This window comes from Sinohyriopsis cumingii, chromosome 5, assembly GCF_028554795.1.
Source record: "Sinohyriopsis cumingii isolate HCF-2022 chromosome 5, ASM2855479v2, whole genome shotgun sequence".
Classification (NCBI taxonomy): domain Eukaryota; kingdom Metazoa; phylum Mollusca; class Bivalvia; order Unionida; family Unionidae; genus Sinohyriopsis; species Sinohyriopsis cumingii.
The window spans coordinates 117,661,293-117,674,747 of record NC_142965.1 but is presented as its reverse complement, the minus strand read 5'-3'; the positions used below and the strand labels follow the sequence as shown (position 1 = coordinate 117,674,747).

General features: G+C 37.3%; 1 protein-coding gene across 2 annotated transcripts in view; it reads right to left on the bottom strand.

Moving 5' to 3' along the window:
- Positions 1-8,139, bottom strand: part of LOC149800055 (uncharacterized) — a 323,160-nt gene extending 315,021 nt beyond the window's left edge. For both annotated transcript variants that reach the window (XM_089959611.1, XM_089959612.1), the window contains exon 1: positions 8,083-8,139. The gene's annotated coding sequence lies outside the window, so the exon portion shown is untranslated. The remainder of the gene's footprint in view (positions 1-8,082) is intronic.
- Between the last annotated feature and the right edge of the window lie 5,316 nt (positions 8,140-13,455).

Below are 13,455 nucleotides of genomic sequence, written 5' to 3'. Positions count from 1 at the left end.
GTGTGGTGAGACAATTCCCACTCATGTTTAAAGCCTTTCAGTCAGGTTGTTAAGGACTAGTTAGTCCTACACCTGAGTGGCTAAATTTAAAAATAGTCTGTGAGTACATAAAAGCCTGGGGGATGAGGCTCTCTTTCCTTCCCCAGGAGTAATTAAAAATCACGCGGTGCGTTATTAAACCAGTGATACATGCTCTATTAGAGCGAAAATCACTTTAATTCAAGTAAGCAAGCAAGCAAGTTCGGGTACCGTCTCTAGCACTCTTGATGACACCAACTGTCTGGGTTATTTTCTTTCTTGCAAGCCCCTATGTTCCACTTCTGTTTGTGATAATAACTTGTGATACTTCACATTTCCTAAAGTGGAAATCTTTACAAGCCGTACAAAATACAAAACTTATATGACTTTGGCTTTTGACACTTGCACAGACTCTTCACTTTATACGTGTCACGAGAAAATTGTATATCCAAGTTTTACCATTTTCAAAAACACGCACACACTTGCAGCTTGACCAGAAATATGTACATCTTGTTTTGTGGATAAGTCACAGACAAGTCCAAGCATATATAGGTGGTTATGAACGTTAGGAATATCCCCTCATTTTTTCAGAAATATCAAAGCTTGTATGTGCATTTTCCCTTTTCCACTCTATATTAGTGCTTAGATTTGTTCCAAAAAAGAAAGAAAAAAGAAACGAAATAATTTTGAAGAAAAAAAAAACAACTGAATTTTGAATTCAGGTTTCTCTCTGTTTATAATTTTTTTCAGGTTGATGGTGCATGACAGAGTACATTCGCCTACCTTTCCAAAGTGAGAGACATTTCTTCACATGTCATTGCCTTTGTTAAATTCGGTTTCATTGGTTAGTTATCGTTAATCTTTAATTTTTTTCATGCATTTCTTTTTGATAGAAGATTTAAGGCTTTCTATTGTTGTAACGGTATTTATGTTGTTGAGTCTGTTGATGAAATTATCTATAGCAAAGTGCTTAAGATTTTTCAGCTTTTTTTATTATTTCAAGCCCTACAAAAGGAGATCAAGTTTGTCTTCAAAGACGATTGAAACTCTAAATTACACGGGCGTGAAGGAAAAACATCGCTGTTTAATCTAATCATGCTTGCCGTATCTCTTTGTGTTTTAGAGGTCATATTTCTTCTTAAGTAAATACACGCATCAATAGACAGACAGATTGGGTCATCATCCTTGAGTTTCACTGTACTTTCGGTTCTTTACTTCATACAAACCCCAAATTTATTAGTTTGAAGAAGAAAAAAGATAACATGACCCTCAATACTGTAACACGTCTGTTCTGACTCTACCGATGTGAGTGTGAGTGTTTATGTCGAAATGTTTAAGTGAGATATAAAATAAATGGTCAGCTTGAAAACGCGAACCAATACTGTGACGCTCAGTATTTTGATGTGGTAAGAGGAAATGGTACAACACACACACAAAGAGGGCTTGTAAGTTCACATTTCAGTGTCTGCACTGTAATGGTAACAACGCAAGAACATAGGGATTATTATGCCACACAGTCCTAGAACAAAACAATGCATCACCCGTTGTAAGCCATTTCATTGGCTATACTTATTTTCTTACCGCGTTCGCTTCGAATTGACTTGAGTAGCTATTCAGACAGTGACGAGAATGGCCATGCTTTACTGGGTCTATCCTATAGGCGATTTATATAAAAAAAATAATTTTAAAAATTAAACTAATGCACGAACAATCGTACCATGGGCGATCCCATGGAAATTGTGTCCGTCTTATTGCAAAATACATCAACATTTAATTTAACCGTGCAGATCGCTAGAACAAACCTCTGATAATACACATTTTGAAAAGTGTTGTGTGACACGGATCGCCCTTGTCGCTTGGTGTCTGCTTTCTTCTTCGAAAAGAGATCGTTTCGTCTTGACTATAAAAATTTAATTTGACTAAGTTTTACGCACTACTTGAACTCATACATTAACGTTGTAGGTGTAAGCCGTCGTTCTCAGTTTTCTGGAAGTTCGTTTTTGCGTTTCTCAGATGTGATACTATTTTTATGGACCGAACGAAATTTCTTTTGGCGTGAATCAGGACTCGTGGTTTTGTGGCATAATTGGAGAGCATTGATTAAAGCCCAGTTATGTCGTCTTCGAAATCGCTGACACGGATTTGAACTAACACTTCAGGTTTTGTGTGAGGCGATACGGTACATCATTGCCTTTTACCTCCTCAATGAAATCGTTTCATCTTATTGCAAAATTACATTTGACTAGGTTTCATACGCAGCAGGTCCCTGTATATAAGGAGAGTGTCTTAGCGCCAGAGTATTCATTCCGCTCTCAAACGATCAAGAAGATGGAAGAGTCAGCACAGATCGACCTGCTGGTCAAATATTTGCTAAAAGTCATACGAAAGCATAATTCACATGCGAAAGTGGCAACAAAACTTACTCTTTTGGTCGTTGATTTGATGAGATTCATACGAAAGTGTGTAAGTGCTAATGAAGTTTGCTATATCTGCAAAGGTAAATGGGTATTTGTCTCCAGAATACCTGCTTCGTCTAAGAAAGAGAGACAAAAGTCAAGATACCTAATATCGTTGTCAGGAGAAAGAACACTGGAATTCAGAGTGCCCTACGAGAAAAGAGAAGAAACAAAAAACAAGACGAAACAGAGAAGAGGGATTCAGAAGAAGAAGAAATTGAAGATGATGAAGAACTTGTGCCAGTAAAGACATGGAAATGGAAAAATTGACAATGTGAGCCGATGCGTTGGCCCTGATGTGAAATTTCATACTACCTTCTAAAAGAGAATAGACCAGAAAGAAAACGTAAGTGTCTCTTGGTCTTGACATTGTATAATAAGGATGGCGTGTTTTGTTTTTACTCACACTTTATGAAAATGTGCTCTTTCACCTCTCTCTATCCCTCTGGATCATGTTTTAGTTAGAATTGAAATGGAAGGATGTTTTCCTTCACGCACGCTCTTTAGGCATGCAAGTTGGTAAACAATAGTCAGTCTATTCATCCATCATTTTGTGTCTTGATGTTTCCTAAATCACACACTGATGCCATAAAATAACGGGTTAAATGGGTTTTGTAGTGTTGGGAGTGGGGGTGGGGTGGGGTGTAGGTGTTTGGCAGAGTTGGTCATTGCAGGTGAGGGCTTAGGTGCTTTCAAAAACTTTTTCTTCTTCACTCTCTGTTGATAGTATATTTGGGGTTTGTATGCGTTCGCGTACGTTTGTGAGGATAGTTTATTTGGGGTTTGTTTTTTCCTCTTCCCTCTGTGTGTGTGTGTGTGTGTGTGTGTGTGTGTGTTCGCGTACGTTGTGTAGATCGTATATTTGGTTGTTTTTTTCTTCTTCCTCCCGAGTGTGGATAGCATATTTGGGGTTTGTATGCGTTAGCGACGTTGTGTGGATAGTATATTTGGGGTTTGTATGCGTTCGCGTAGGTTTGTGTGGATAGTTTTTTGGGGTTTGTATCATCTCCCTTCTGTGTTGATAGTATATTTGGGGTTTGTATGCGTTCGCGTACGTTTGTGTGCATAGTTTATTTGGGGTTTGTATTATCTCCCTTCTGTGTTGATAGTATATTTGGGGTTTGTTTTTTCCTCTTCCCTCTGTGTGTGTGTGTGTGTGTGTGTGTGTGTTCGCGTACGTTGTGTAGATCGTATATTTGGTTGTTTTTTTCTTCTTCCTCCCGAGTGTGGATAGCATATTTGGGGTTTGTATGCGTTAGCGACGTTGTGTGTATAGTATATTTGGGGTTTGTATGCGTTCGCGTACGTTTGTGTGGATAGTTTATTTGGGGTTTGTATTATCTCCCTTCTGTGTTGATAGTATATTTGGGGTTTGTTTTTTCTTCTTCCCTCTGTGTGTGTGTGTGTGTGTGTGTGTGTGTGCGTATGTCTGCGCGCGTACGTTGTGTGTGTGTGTGTGTGTGTGTGTGTGTGTGTGTGTGTGTGTGTCTGTGTGTATTGGTCTCTGTTTGTCCCTATAAGACTCACTTTATCCCTATCAGATACACTCTGCCTACCTACCTGTAGTAGCGTGTATTCAGGTCAGCCACTTCCAACACTGTTGACATTTATCCCCTAGTGTTCAGTACAGTGACGTCACTGACGCTGGAAATTTCGAGACTATAAATATGGACTTGGGGATTTCCACAGGTTGTAGCTATACATATATACTAGAGTTCATAAACAGGAACGTCACTCAAGCTGAGGCTATAAAAAGATAGTGGGATTTTCCAAAGGAATAACCCACAAGTTGTATTATAAATAGATAGTGAGATTTCATAGGAATTTTAGCTGATTATAGCTATAAATAGATACATGGGTGTTTATCGACGATCGTCACACAAGTTGATTTTGTAAGTAGTAACTAATTTTATCTATTTTATAGTGTGTGTGTGTTTGTGTGTGTGAGTATGTCTGCGCGCGTACGTTGTTTGTTTGTGTGTGTGTGTGTGTGTGTGTGTGAGTATGTCTGCGCGCGTACGTTGTGTGTTTGTGTGTGTGTGTGTGTGTGTGTGAGTATGCGCGCGTACGTTGTGTGTGTGTGTGTGTTTGTGTGTGTGTGTGTGTGTATGTCTGCGTGCGTACGTTGTGTGTGTGTGTGTGTGTGTGTTTGTGTGTGTGTGTCTATTGGTCTCTGTTTGTCCGTATAAAACTCCCTTTATCCCTATCAAATACACTCTACCTACCTACCTGCAGTAGCGTGTATTCAGGTCAGCCACTTGCAACACTGTTGACATTTATCCCCTAATGTTCAGTACAGTGACGTCACTGCCGCTGGAAATTTCGAGACTATAAATATGGACTTGGGGATTTCCACAGGTTGTAGCTATACATATATACTAGAGTTCATAAACAGGAACGTCACTCAAGCTGAGACTATAAAAAGATAGTGGGATTTTCCAAAGGAATAACCCACAAGTTGTAGTATAAATAGATAGTGAGATTTCATAGGAATTTTAGCTGATTATAGCTATAAATAGATACATTGGTGTTTATCCTTGATCGTCACACAAGTTGATATTGTAAGTAGTTTTATCCATTTTATTCTAAACCATTGTAACCTAATTTTCGGGGATATGTTTATTTTCCTTTAAATTCTGGGACAATTTCGTCATTTTAGCGTTACTTTTAGTCACATCCATTTTGTCGTTGAGCATTTCCTTGATTATAGCTATTTATAGCATCATTACAATTATGCAAATTTTTGAACACCCCAGCAAGATTTCAGGTCTTGGTAATGCTTTATATATAAATCTCACGCTTGTACTAGTGCATGTATGTCTCTGTCTCTGTTGTGTTTGACCCTCTACCATCATTGTCCCTAGACAATCCCACCATGTTCAATTCCCCTTGACGCTATACAGACCCACCATGTTCAATTTCCATATGTTAAATTCCCCTAGTCCCTAGACAGACCCACACTCTATTCCCATGTTCAATTCCCCTTGTCGCTAGAGTGGCCCAGGGTTTTTTCTCTTTATGTTCAATTTCCCTTGAGGCTAGAGTGGCCCAGGGTTTTTTCTCCATGTTCAATTTCCCTTGAGGCTAGAGTGGCCCATGAGTTTTTCTCCATGTTCAATTTCCCTTGAGGCTATAGTGGCCCAGGGTTTTTCTCCATGTTAAATTTCCATTGAGGCTATAGTGGCCCAGGGGGGTTCTGTAATGCTAATTCCCATTGAGGCTATAATGGCCCCCTTTACTACTAACAACCCTCTAGGGTTTAAAAAAAAAAGTGCATTGTGTTGAAGGCCTAATTTCGGGTTAGTTTCGGTGAAAATAGTTTTTAATCTTTGTCTAATCTTCTCATAAAGAAATAAATTGATATTTCTTCTTACATTAGCATGAGCTTTTTAAACATATGAATAAATAAAGCAATATTTTAAAGGTATACGCTTCTCAGGAGTCCAAATATCGCACATATACCTTTTGCAGCTGCCGTATTCGGTTAAGTACAGTGAAGGTAAAGCAACGATTGCATCATGCTCATATTGATGTGTATTTCAGTGTTTTGTGGATTAACGTACGTTACTATGTCTGTTACTTCTCGCTTATTGAAGAAGAGTGACGTCTTTAATTAAAGAGTTGTTCAACAATGTATTATTCATTGTATATACCGACTATGTGGCATTTATCGCATTCGTAAAAATGTGTGTCACCCGACCAAGACAAAAAAAATGTGTGCGCTAAATCAGCAGTGGGCCAAAGGGGCAGACATGTAACATGATGTCCCACCCAGCCACATTATCCTGACACAAGACCGACCAGTCATAACACTAAACTTTTAATGCTGAGCGCCAAGTGAGGCAGTTGTTACATCATTTCTATAAGTCTTTGGTATGACTCGGCCGGGAAATTACGTAGACACGAAAGTGATAAACATAGACGCCTCTCAACCAGTGTGGAAATATTTGTCTTCATTATTTACTTGCTGTTTTACCTTGACCTGAAAAGCAGAATTAAGTTACTAGGCCTACCTATATCTTCTGTGCGAATGTACACCAACCACAGCAGAATATAAAAGGTAAACCGCTGACGTTATCCCTTGGATAATTGTAAGAAATCTGCTTTCAATACGTTATATATACTTTGCTAGCCATTACATTTTAGCATATAAAGTACACTTGCTTGCTCGGAGTGAATAACGGATATATTTTATCTCGTGGGAGAAAAAAAAAACTAAACTATATTCACTAGCAGTCGCCACTACTGAAAATTCTGGATTTTGCCAAATAATTTTTACAAGTCAACGTATTTTACTACACTTTTACAAAAATGTATATTCATACTGTACTGCACGATAGAAATCATGTTTACTAACTAGCAATTACGATTATTATTACTGCATATCAATGATTTTACAATATAGTCGAAAGCAAATTCTGAGAAAGCTTTGATTACATTCATTACCGAATTAATTTGAACACCATTACAACATCATCTACCCGTTATTCACGTTTCAACCAAATATCACATTTAGGTCACTTCAGTATGGGAAATAAGAGAGGGGAACAGTAATTTATCTATTCATGGGTCATATATATATATATATATATATATATATATATATATATATATATATATATATATATATATATATATATATATATATATATAATGATTACATACCTTCTGAAGGAGTTAAATAATTATTATTGTACACAAATAATAGTGCAGCTTATATCTTCCATCACACGGCTCCCAATGACACTCCCACCCCCCACCCCCCCCAAACAAAAAAGAAATAATCAACATATGGACGCTGCAATCGATGTGATGACGTTATGATACAGCTTTAAGAAGCAGAACTTAATGCATATTAAAATATAATTTTATTATCATGGTTTGTTTGCTGTGATTGATAACAGATCCGATCGCCATAAGAAAGTTTTGACTGTCACGGTTGTGTGTAGGCATGGCAACGCAGTATTGTGGCAACAAATGTATTTTCTTTTAAAAATAAGCTTTGTTGCTTCAGACATCAATATCGGATCTTGATAATAGGAATGATAACATATTTTGATGAATTCACATACAAATATGTGCTTCATTTACATAACACAACATGATGTCATTATGTCACCCTATTGATGCTCTGTGAAATATGTCACCGTAATGATGGTTATGTACTCGTTCGTGTGTGTGTTTGTGTGTGTAATCATAAAACCAGTGGATACTGTCACGTTACGCAATGGCCGTTCAGGAGGTATTCATGAGTAACATGTATTCTTAATATTATTATATTCGAATCAATGAAAAAAAAAATTGCATTAAAGTGACCTATTTGATGATCTAAAATTAGTAAACATTTGCTGAGACCATTGTTGCCCAGCTAAACTACATAATGGCGTTTCTCCAACGTTATAAAGGTAATAGGTTCATAATGACTATCCATGCGATGGTCGCCATTTTGTCCCAGTCCATCAATCAAAACGATTTCGTGTCACAATTTGCACACAAGTATCACGGCTAAAAAAACCAGTAAGCAACATATTACTTGACAATTCTAAAGAGTTGATCAAATAAACTATAAGAATGAACAGTAATCATTCAGTATCATATATGTACATACCATTTCTTTCGATGAAATCCTTTAAGATATACATGCAAAAGATATTCCCTGTACAATGACTTGACAACAGCCAGTTCAAACTGGTTTGATTGTCCTAGTCTTGATTATGCCTTTAATACAACTGTGAACAAGGAAGTAAATACACACTTCACGGGATATCCAAAAACATTACCCGAGCTACAGTCTTTGCCTCAGATAAGATCATGGTAACATATATAGATTTCTGAATTATTGGCGCGATACTTAACGATATATTTTTAAAAAAAAACGCACCATGGTGTCTTTGTACATATACATTTTTTTAACTATACTGCTTTCTTAAATTATACCTCCACTTTAAATCGATATTCTGCCGTAGCTGCCTACCAGTCTATCCCATCATGAAAATTGAGCATGTGAACAATATGTTTAAACTCCCTTGTTAAGGCAGATATTCAATATGCAAATTCCGTTCATATTTGTAGTAATCTGATCATGGTATGAAGTAAGTACTGATAAAAAGTAATTCTCCATGACTCATCCCATCCTGCAACTAATATGTCCTCTGTAAGCCAGAAAGTAAGATTCTTAGGTGCTCCCGATATATCATGGATTGTTTTCACTGACGTTACGATTATGTACGCAAATACCCACAATGTAACGCGCGCATCTTACTCCGCAATTTTGAGTCGCTAACAAACCCTTATCATCATTAATCATCACGTATATTCAAGATAAAATCTGATTTAATTGTCGATAAGGACATATAGATTATACTTGAAATTAAGTTCCCCGATAGCACAAAAGCAAACATAAAGCTGGAAGTTCCTTGGCTTATATCGAAAGACAGAATAGTGAAGTTGAGCATTAATCATTCGCGTTGCTATCAAATATAACGCAGTTATTTCTGACAAACAGGCAATATTATGATTTTTAAAAATATTTTGTATGATGTCCCTAAGATTGTCATCTTGAAAAAGTATTTCCAGGCAATAATCTTCGGGATGTAATATCAGTTACGGAATCAAAATTTCATAGCATGTGTATTATGCCAGAACATTTATGTATAAATACTTTTCGCGAAAACAAGTGCTTGTGCCAAAAAGACAACTGACAAATCAATATTAATTAGTACCGTCAAATGTTGTATTTGTGGTAGAAATGATGCAGGTAGGATAATATTGAATGAAAGCAAAAATCGTTCTAAAATGTTTCATCTTCAGTGTATATAAATCAACCATGTGCCTAACGGAACATAACTTTGTGTCGAATGTCAAAACCGAGTACTCTGGAAACGTTCTTAACGATTGGCTGATTAACTTGAGCGATAACCACATGATTGATTGTAGCCCATGACATGTTTCTACTTGTTTGTGTATCCATTTGTTTATGCGTCTGTTTATTGATGGATATATTTCTTTATGAAAGAATAATAAAGATGGTTGAAATTTAAATGGTCCCTTACTGAACACTACCTGAGATGGATCACAGTGACTTCTCGTCCCCCCTCTTCTGTCCATGGGTTGAGTAAAATGTGCTTTTAAAATATACTGATAAAGAAAATAACGCACTGTGCATTGATGTACAGTTTGCAAAGCGTATTAACTTGACTAACGCTTATTGAAGTATATAAACATAAATTTGGGATTTATTTAGGCCAAGGACACATTTGAAAAATGAGAATAATATCAAGGTGAAACTGTTTTAATATTTTCAACTGTTTTAAATACAGCATGGGTTTCCAACACAAAATATGAAGAACAAAAGTGGGTCAATCTTCAGTACTCTAATGCTGTAATGTTTTGCTTTCCTGTCTAAGTAGAAATAAATTACTAGCTACTGCACAGCAGACAAGTACAAGCGTATTCATGTATAAGTATAGTCCCATACCAAATCATCGGGAAGAAGAAGACGAAAATACAATCGTTAGTTTTAAATGTTTCTATTCTGGGATTTGTCTCATTAGAAGCCGATGATAGTTTCTTCATCATATATCGTTTCCTGACCCTACCAGCTACAACTATTTTCTAAGGATTGCGATTTCACAATTATTGCATCACAATTATTTTACAAGTGTGCAGTGGATGTAAGAATAAGGGCATCAATAACGTCAGTGTCGTCATTTTCATCACTTTCAGCGTCTTCTCTGGTCACCAACACAGCTGCTATGCCTGCCATGCTAAAATTTGTTCCGAAACGTTCGATTCACGACAAGAAAGCACGATTCCGGAACATCTCCGAAATATTCGATTCACCGATGTTCTGGCATTGTTCTAGAACAACCTCTGGACAGCCAATCGAGCATACCCGAGATCTCTAGAAAAGAGAGACTGATCAATTTGCCCAAAAGCTTGTTTATGTTTGTGTATGTATGAGTTCGTCTTTTTACCCAACACAAATCACTTTCCCTTCTCCAATGGAAGTTTGTATCTGAGGGTTTACTTGAGTGTCTATAAACCCTTACTACCCTAATTTGTACATAGTGTGTGTTTGATGTTTGGGGATTTTATGTGCTTGTTTGTGTACGTTTTTCAAAACGTTTTTCCCTTTTCCAGTATTTGCCTGAATGACGTATGGTTTGTTTTGTTTGCAATAGAGTACTGGTGTGCAAACAAAGTGAATAGAGCTTATTTTAGGTTCGCGCATTACTATGTATTTTCCATGTTAAGGTCTTGAATGTAATGTTGAACAAGGGGATGTTTTCCTTCACGTTCGTGCTTCTTGAATATAATTCGGTGTGTTCGCCATTAGGGTTACCCTCGTACGTTAGTTAACACATACGAACACGACTTCCCTGGTTGATCTGAAAGAAGCTTATCATGGGATGGTGGATGTAGAGTATGTTGCAGAAAAGAAAGCAGGTTACTGGATATATCCTGGCGCCCTACGCCATGTTACAAGGCAAATGACAAATCTAAAAAAAGCTAAGGGTCTTGTCAAAGAAGTGATGGAGGATGAAGAGCTGAATAAGAAATGTTCTTGACATTTGAAGAGTGGGTATATTGAAAGAGGGAGTAGATTCATGGAAGAAGTAAATCATTTTTAGCAACATATAGAGGCCTGTGTAGATTGGTCTTACCCACCCATAAAGGTGACTATCGCCTTATAGATAACTTAATTTCTAGTGAGGATATAGATGAAGGAGGAAGTGGCAAAGATCAATGCTACCTGGGCGAAGGAGAAAAACTAAAAGGAAAATAGAAAAAAGAAAGTCTAGAATGAGAACTGGATAAAGGTCAAGAAAACTTTTAGGAGCATGGGACATCTAGACTGGATACCTAAGAAGATGAAATTCCTACATAAACTGAGAACATGGTGGAAGAAATGGAGGAAATAGAAGAAGAAACTCAACTGTCCTTTACAGGGCCACTCATTTGCGTCGAAAAGATCGACTATTGTCTTTGTTTTGTCTTTGTGTCGTGTGAATATTTGTGTATGTTTTGTTTCGTCCATAAACACTTACGTCCCTGTAAATACATTAGTAGTGAATGGGGATACTCTACGGACAATGGAAATCCCAGTCAAAAAGGTCGTGGGAACGTGTACGGACAAGGTTTTTCAGACCCTTCCCTGGGAACGTTTACGGACAATGGGAATTAACATCGGGAATTTTGGGATTATATACGGACAAAAGGTTGGACTTAGTTGTATAAGGACAATAGGAACGGAACTGATGAGGTACTTAAGATTGGTAACAATATAGCAATGGGCTGACCTCAATCGGGACCAAAGAGCGAGAAAAAACCCTAGAACGTTTGGCGGGACATATACATATATAGCATGTACAATATACAACATACAAACACAAACAACTATACAACCGACAAAACAAAATCTAGGCAAGAAAGCAAATCTTTTCGAGGCATATGAGTAGCCATGAAAAGGGCATTTGGGTTCTTCTTTTATTTTCTCCAGTTCTTCCGCCATCTTCTCACTTTCTCGATGATTCCTGTTTTCTTTTTTTTTTCATCCTTTGGTATCCAGTCAGGATGTTCCATGGATATAACTTTCTCTTGCACCTTCATCCAGTTTTGGTTCAGTCTTTCAAAGTCCTCTTTTTTCTTTCTATTTTCTTTGTCCTTTGTGTTTTATTTTTCGTTTCTCTCCTTTGCCCAGGTATCTTTATTATTTTTCACCTCTACTTTCAGCACCTTCTTCATCATTTCTTCTGCTTTCTTTAGCTTGTCTAGTCCCCACTTCACAAATGACTATTCTGTCCAATACAATGTGTCTACTAGAAAGCACCTGACTTTGATGACATTATCAAGTGCCTCCTTCAAGTTTTCCATTCTCACATATTTTGGTGTAATTAATCTTCTTAATTTCTTCACTTCCTCCTCTATCACACCTTATACCAGGTCTCTGGCTACTTTTAGACTGGTCACAAAGTCTATGCTACCTTTATACTTCAATTCATTATCAAGCCTTTCCACAACATAGGATACATCCATCATCCAGAACCAACTGTTTCAAATTCTTAAACAAATATATTGCCATTTTCGTTTATTCAATGTTGAATGGCACGAACGACGAACGCTTTGACTTTATATTTGTCAAGCACGGACGTGAAGGAAAACATCCTTTACACTCACTTCGCATATTATCTACTATCCACATACGTGAAGGAGATAAAACAAACCCAAATATACTATCCACACGCAGAGAAAAGGAAAAAGACCAAACCCAAATATACTATCCACACAGAGGGAAGAGGAGAAAAAAACCCACAAATATACTATCCACACACTGGAAGAGGAGCAAAAACAAACACATTATCTAATATCCACACAGAGGGAAGAGGAGGAAACAAACCACAAATCTACTATCCACACACAGGAAGAGGAGAAAAAAAAACCCAAAATATACTATCAACAACCTCAATATCTACTATCCACGCAAGGGAAGGAGAAAAAACAAAACCAAAATATACTATCCACACACGAGAAGGAGAAAAAACAAATTATACTATCAAAAACCACAATATGTGAAATCCTATGTTGATGTGGTCTATCGGTTAACATGTGAATATTGGTATGGGGTCAAAGATGTTTATGGCAAGGGTTTGAAGTTTTAGTTATCAGCACAGTCAAGCAAACAAACATATACACAATAATAGACAAACCCAAATGGCAATGATTGAGTAGAGATCTGGGTGGCCCTGGAAAAGGCAATTGGGTAAACAAAGTGAGTTATTAAAAGTGGCATCCCACTAGTCTTCGTCTCTTCATTAAACGTCTTTGCATAGGGGTCCATGCAGCTAGACACTCTTCAGACAGTCTTGTCTATCCACATAGATTCTTCGCTTCAATACCGCTGTGCCGGTGATTCTTTTAATGGCCCATGATGATCTGGCATATATCAAATAGTCCGCACTAAATAGCATCTGCGAAATTG